This window comes from Sturnus vulgaris, chromosome 9 (assembly GCF_052056855.1).
Source record: "Sturnus vulgaris isolate bStuVul1 chromosome 9, bStuVul1.hap1, whole genome shotgun sequence".
NCBI classification, from domain to species: Eukaryota; Metazoa; Chordata; class Aves; order Passeriformes; family Sturnidae; genus Sturnus; species Sturnus vulgaris.
The window spans coordinates 23,506,796-23,514,490 of NC_142251.1; the positions used below are offsets into that span (position 1 = coordinate 23,506,796).

Genomic DNA, 7,695 nt, shown 5'->3' on the forward strand with positions numbered 1-7,695 from the left:
TAAATGCCTGCTAAAGGACCACGAGTGAAGGACAAACCTCACGGAGCTCTTTGGGCTTGTGCTGAAATCTCACTTCCTTCCAAACTGAAAGCAGAACATCAGCACATTCCATCGTTTGCCACATTTAAAGTACCTGAAAAAGCATTTCTGAGATGGTTTCTGCTCCCATCTCCCAGGGTGCACACACAGCTGTTCCCCACGCCCCTGGACCAGCCAGGACCTCCCCGGTGCAGGAGGGAAGGTGAAAATCCTGGTGCTGCTTTTCTGTCCTGCTCTGGCATCTGATGGGGTGCTGAAAGCTGTCTCTGACAGACTGCACAAAGCAGATTAAGGAGGTTTGTCACACTGTGGTACAAAGGCAGACCGTGCACATGTGCAAACATACTTCTGCAGTTGGGTTAATAGGACTGCTAAAGGAAAACACAGAAAACAAGAGGAGAGGCAGGAAAATTCTGCCTTCCTCTGCTTAGGAACTGAGCTAGCCTGAACAGTGGTGTGGAAATGCAGCCTGAAAAAATGTCGTGCACATTCAGGGCTTGGATCCTTTGCTAATATCATTTTCAAGTACATTTGGCTGTGAATAAATGGGATACACAGAGCTCTAATTTAGTCTTTATGTATGTACTGAATACACTATTTGAGTTACCACCCACGTTATTTTCAGCTAATTCAATACCTTACAAACAATCTTTCCTCTTTTAATATATTCTGAAGTACATTTAAGTATCTTAAAAATACAAATCAAATCTCTTCAGAGTGCAATAAAAGCACAATAAAGCAGGTCTAACACGTAATCAAACATAATAACCACATATTTAAAGGTGGAAAATGAACTCCTATAACACTTGCAAAATTCAGCCAGTGACCAACATTTCAGAACAAGAAAAAATTCTGCAGTCTGAATTCTTCCAAGTGATCCAGATTATGCTTCCAGCTCCCCGGTTCTGTTTTTGTAAAATATACAAAGATTAAAAGGAATGAGACAGAAGCCTTACAATTGCAAGAAACTAACGATTCTTCTCAGCCTACCATAACCATGTATACTCACGAGTTTATTCATCATCATTTAGAAATATAGACATTTATTGAGTAGGTGGGATGTGCTTGTCTAAGAAACATCTAATTCTTAGAACAGTTAAAAGGGAAAGACAGATTTGTAAACCATTCAAAAATTCATTAATAGATTTAACTTAGCTTTTTTATCACACACTTCTCGTAAAAAATTACTTCAATAGAGAATGAAAACACAATTTTTCCAGAAATATAGCCTAAAATCTATGTCCACTAGGTTTGGATGTTATAATATCATATTGTACTTGTAGAAATTCCTAATAAACAGATAAGGTACTTTCACTTAGGTAGGATGTTCTAATGGCAGATGCAAGGTGACAAATTCTGCTGTTGAGTGAATACACTGACATTTTTGTGGTGGCTTTGCTTATCATAAAAGCACATTCCATACGAGGCATTCTCCTCTGGATTTCTACAAATATTCACAGACAACTAGGATACACACATTAAATTGGGGCTTTTTAAAGAAAATCACTACCCTTCAGTGTGCAAATGACAGGAAGGATGGGAAATGACAGAATTTAAAGAATAAAAAAGCTAACTCCAATTTCAAAATTTAACTGTAAGAGCTACAAGTCAGACACTATGCACCACTTCAATTCCTCATGCATTTATATAAATAGCAACAGAATTCCAAGGGGGCAACATGCTGCAAGGACAGGTACTTAGAGGAGCCAGCTGGGGATTCCAGGGGAGGTGAAAAGACTTTGGGGGCCTAGTCCAGGTATTCCTGAGTCCAAACTTTCCTTCTTTCAAATGTTCTATTTGCCTAACCTGACCAGTAAAACAAGACAAGGCCACCAACGTTTCCAATCACTTGAACAGAAAGTGCAGTAACCGTTCTAGAATAGAAAAATGCTTGCAGAGGTTTTAGAAATCTTTTCCAGGAATAGGTTCCCTGTGACAGATGGTTTTACCCCCTGGTGTTTCCATAAGAAGTTCTCCTTTTCACTCCATCCATAAGAATTAAGAAAAATGGGTTTTCACTAGGTGTTACAACTTTCATAGAAAAACGTATTGGGTAATCAATACTTAATTTTTAAAGGAGTTGTGGAAATATCACACCTATAGAACAAAATGGACCTACCTGCTGGACCACCTCTTAGGAAGCACAGCTAATTCTCTTTATCTGTCCCTCTTAGAGTAACTTCAGGCGTGGCTGTTGCAGGAATGGGGGAATCATTCAAAGGCCACAACTTGACTCCAGAACTAGTGGTTGCTTGGAAAAGCACTGCTCTGGAAAGCAGAGTTCATGGAAAACCCTTTATGAAAATGGGTGCATATATGCAATATAAATATGTGCATACATGCAATAAAAATAAATATTTATGCAAAGGAAAATATGGTTTTTGCATTATTGTGACTGTTTGCTGCAGACCAACATTCCTACATTTAACCATGTATAAAGGCTGTGAACAAAAGATGCTTTGATAATATCAAAATGGTTTTGTTCACAACTGGTACAGTTATTCCTCCAAATCTCATTCTTCTTCCATGTGACCATAAGTTATAAACTTCCTTCTTGTCAATACACTATGGGAAATCTCTAAACCAGCTGACAAATGTCATTTCTTCTTTCTCTGCAGTTCTTTCAGGCTGATATTCAGGGTTAAGTAAGCTCCTGAAAGAGACTCCAACTTTTAGTCCATTTGATAAGTAGGTGAATGACTTGGCACGGCTTTAAACTGGAGGAAGTGCTGTAACTGGAAACTTCCTACCATTTTTCTGAGCAACACATGGTTCCACAACCCCCAGCCTCATGCTGGGTAACAGGGCACAAACTTTTCCTGATGCTAAAAGGATTTCATTAATAGGTCCCTGAGCAGCACCAAGAAATGACCACACGTACCCAAGAGCTCCTGCCACCCTGAGGTGATTAAGACAGAGATCCAAAGCTCACTGCTACCAACCAAATACCCCATAAACTAATTATGAATTCCAGTTTAGAAACACAGCAATGACTCCTCCATTTTTTATGTATGTGGTATTCTGAGAAACATCACAGTGTAGCAATTACCATTTCTACCTGTACATATCTCTGCTGATGATGGAACCCCAGAAATGGCATTTCTGGTGCCAGGAAAGGTCACTGTCAGTACTGTAGAAGAGATAAAGTAGAATGTGGGGAAAAGCAGCCTTCCTGCAGTGTGCCCACAACTCTTGCCAGCCCCTCCAAGGGACAAAGGAAGGAAACATGAAAGACCCTGGTGTGCTCTTAGGACAGAGGACACCAAAAACATTGTCAGGAGCTGCTCGGGGGAAAAAGCTGCCATTGGAGGGAGCTGCTTTTAGATCATCTTTCACCTAAACATGTATTTCTTTTAACTCCAGAATGCTGGGTGAAGATAAAACTTTAAAACAAAATTGTGTAAGTTCATAGTGTTCCACTACTTCAAACCACAGACAAAACAGAAACAAAAAGTTCAGTTCTCTAAAATAAATTATTCAATACACAAAAATCACTGTCCATCCACATACAGCATATGGATTTTAGTTGCCTCAACTAAAATGGCAAGGCAATAAAATAAGGCTGTTCCATTGTATACTAGTGAAGGCAATTGAATTATTATCAGAAAATCTTCCTTTCAAATCACATTAATAAAGGATTGTTGTAGCATCAGTTTTCCATAATATTTTATGTATGAGCTTATAAAGTACAACAATAAAATTCTTAATCAGATAAGGCATTTCTGGTGTTTGAAGGAAAATATTGCCATAAAAACATATCCCAGTGTTAAATCAGCACCACAGCCCTGAAACCAATGCCATCCTCACTGTGTCAACTCATCGATAGTTACAATGCTGTTGGGAATAAAACATTTCCAGTACTGCTAATACCACCACTTCAATAGCTCATTTAGAGGCAAAAAGCCTTATTGTTTTATCACTGCTTGAATAAGCTCTTCACATCTGAGAATTTATTACTTTAATTACAAAGAGTCTTCCATGTTATTTCAGGAGTATTGAAAAACTATTTCTCTACAAAGGTGCAGAGATACTTTAATATTTATGGATATATCACAAGAAAATTAAGAATTTTTGATAAGTTTGAAAAACACCGATTATCAGACTTATTTTTCAGTTTCTTGCAATTCAACTGCTGTCACTGGCCTGATTTCAGAAGGAGTCCAATTTAAAAGGTTGCCTTCTGGAAAGTAAAAGAAGGTAATTATTCAAAAGAATCAGTGCTTACAGGGCCTCCTTTTTAGATATCAGAGGCATGCTGTTTCCATGTTTTCAGGCAAAAATACATCCGTGAAAGCAATACTTCTGCAAAGATGTATCTGACATAATGAAAAAGGTGTAGGAATAAATCCTGCACTTACCCAAGAAAAACTCAAACTGCCACCCACACTAAATATACTATTAAAAACAGAAGAGGTGGGGAAAGCAAGAAAACTAGAGGTGTCAAGCAAAAAAAAAGGCAACAAGAAAACACAATCACTATGCTGTTTAACAGGTCTAGGCACTGTCACATCACTAATTATCCATATTTTCATTAATCCATAAATTAATAGGAACATAAAACTATCAGAATTTCAAGAGCAACGACAGATAGGACTCACTGAAGTATTTGTTAAAAGCCACTAAAAAGAAGGGCAACATAAGTAAAACATCAATATACTTTTAAAGGGGAGAAAATAGAAATAAATCTGGAACCTTAGGAAGTACCTGGGAAATGCAAGAAGCTTGTCCTTTATTGCTCTCTGGAAAGAGAAGCTCTTGAGCTGTAGATGTTACAGCCATACATCACAGCAGTGTGGGGATTTTTCCTTAAACCCTTAGGAAGGATGAGAAGAACTTTTAACTGTGTGCCTCTGAGTTCCACCTGATTTCTAAGCCATGTCATATACAATTAAAATCATCAAATGGACTGAGTTTAAAAGAGAAAAATAGCAGTTTGGAAATGCTGAGAGTGACATATCCTTAGGAAGTAATTAAAACTCAACATGATTCATCATACCTTGAATCATTTCCTCCATTGTTGAGTTCCTTATGGAATAGCTCAATCAAATCTAGTTCCTCACAGTATTTCACAGACTGGCATCTTCCCACACAGAGAACACTGTTCCAAATTGTTTTACCAGCAAAAGTTAGCAAGAGATTTTGCATTCATTTGCATGTGTCTGGAACTTCTTGCATGACTGATGACACACTGAAGAGTTTTAGTTTTGAAAAAAGTTATTCTCTGTAATATTGTGTAAATATCACTGCCAGTGATTTTTGTTCATTCTTGAGTATGACAGTGAACACTTGCCCCTGGGATAATCAAAGATGAGCCTGGAGTCCATGGAAAGCAGAGGAAAGCAGTTCAGTAACTGGATACTTCATTAAGGTCCTTACCACTTGAAGATAAAATATTCTGACACAACAGGTCCAAACAGCTGAACGACTAGTCACTTGTAAAATAACATGTAACCAGATTTCTTCTTTAAACCAAAGCTGAATTTCAGAATAGATTCTGAAGCATAACATTCTGTAAAATCAACTCAACCAAGTGTTCCTGGACTGCTCATTCAAATGATTATAATGGAGTTCAGCAGTTTACGTGGTGTCTCTGTAGTAAACTCAAGAATTTGACATAAACAGATAAGAGCTGTCATGCAGCTGATAAACTTCTTTTCCTGAGGGTCTTAAGTTCCCAAAATCCATTAAGACTTTAAAAACCCCAGGATCTGTCCCAGCCTAATTATCTAAGGGAGTGACTCATTTGACAAAACATCTCTCTGATTCATAAGCTACTTGCATAATTTAAAAGCTGCTACTGCTTATCCAGCCCACACCACTACTGGTGAAACTAATACGTGTAATGGTTGTGTTGGCATACTCTAGAGTAATACATGGGAGGATTATTTTCTCCCTTCTTTATACCATAATTTATGAAGATATGTGTATGTATACAAAGAGAGATCAAAACTATCTCACCATATGGTGCTTTTAGCATAAGGTACCTTATCAGTTCCTTATCAAGTTAAAAATGAAGAAAAAAATCCAAAACACTTGATAATATTAGAATATTGGCATGCATATAATTAGTCTTTTCCTTCTTGGACACCCCCAAAGAATTAATAACCAAGAGATGTTTATTTTGGTAAACTGTAAGATCTCAAAAATTCGCTTCTCTTTTCAAGTTTAAAAATGCTTGTACTAAAGAGTATTGCCTTCTACTACTTATTCCTTATAAAAATTATCAGGAATAAGATGCTCAGTGACTACTCATTATCTAGACTCATATTGCAAGATAATCGTAGATAATATGAATTTATTTACAATTTTAAAAATTATTTTAAAAAACCAAATTAATTTTAAAAAGAGAAAGTTCTAAAATAAGGAGATTAAAAAATAAGAAAATCAGTGACTAAACCCCCAGAATTTTAACACAGAGATATAATACTCTAATACTACATAAATTTCTCGGCTGTATAACTAGATTACCAACTAAATTGTCAATGTCTACTCTGCTACTATCACAATGTATTTTTTCCTCCAGTTTGAGCTTAGTGGGATAATCAGTGCCCAGAGCAGTATTTAGGCTTTCCAAGCTGTGGCAGCCTTAGTCTCCTGTGGCTCTGTCTTCTACCACAGTGGAACAGAACTCCTTGAGGGCAGGTTCTCTTAACCTCACGTCCTCCAGAGAATAATTCAGAGTATCAGCTGTCCCTTCACTGCCTGGCTGAGGTGGCCTGGGAGACTGCAGTCTCTTAGATACCAACTGGATGTTTAAATATAGATATAGGAACTGTTTTCTTGCATCCCCAAAAGTGCTCATAAAACCTCCTAGGAGACAACATGGGTAAGAAGCAAGGAGGGCTTAATCTCCAGTACCTTTAAATTATCTTCTAAAATCTTTGTTCACAAGAACAAGATAAATTAGAAATGCAAGTGTCTAGTGAAAGGGAACAGTGGGGAATAATTTTGGGTTAGCACCGTTCAGAAAGCATCTTGGGCTTAAAATATGATTTTCTTTCCATAGGTAAATCCTTTCCTGTGTGCTTTGTACTTAAGCCCATTAAATCTTTATAATTTTTTACAGATAATGAGCATTTAGCCACTTAAGAGCTCTAATACTCCCCATCACTGGAAGAGAATCTCTTTGTAATAAAGATCTGAGTGTATTCTATCTGTCTATAATCTTCTCCTTTGTTACACAACTTCTTCTCTGTTTGCTGTACTCCTTCCTTTTGTACATTGTCAGTATAATAAAAAGTTGAAGTGAATCATGGACTTGGAAAAGCCATCAATGACTTCTAAAATTTCCCAGGAACTGCCTCACTTTACAAGAGTCAGTGCATTTTAATTTCAGGAGAATGAAACAGGCAAAAAGACATCGTCCTAAACAAAGTGTACTTCACACCCCTTTCTGTTCTAATTGCCTTCCTGGGTTGTTTTCTGCCAACCAGCCCCACAGAGCAGTGAGCCCAGCTGGGAAAATCTGTGCTGCACATCGTGATCAGCCCTCAGCACCTGTGGGAGGCTTTGTTACACCAAACACAACTCCATTTGTATTTGTTTAGAGAGCAGACAATGTTATTCTGAGTCAGGTGAGAGACTTGTGGAGAAAAAAACCTTTCCTCTTCTTTTGTCACCTCTCAGAAGTTTACTCAGAGAGATGATGATCTGTTT

At 37.5% G+C, this 7,695-nt stretch overlaps 1 long non-coding RNA gene across 1 annotated transcript in view; it reads right to left on the minus strand.

Annotated features, from left to right (window-relative positions):
• Positions 1–4,845, minus strand: part of LOC148222851 (uncharacterized) — a 411,241-nt gene extending 406,396 nt beyond the window's left edge. Inside the window, exon 1 of the long non-coding RNA XR_015805502.1 lies at positions 4,744–4,845. This is a non-coding gene — a long non-coding RNA (uncharacterized LOC148222851). The remainder of the gene's footprint in view (positions 1–4,743) is intronic.
• Between the last annotated feature and the right edge of the window lie 2,850 nt (positions 4,846–7,695).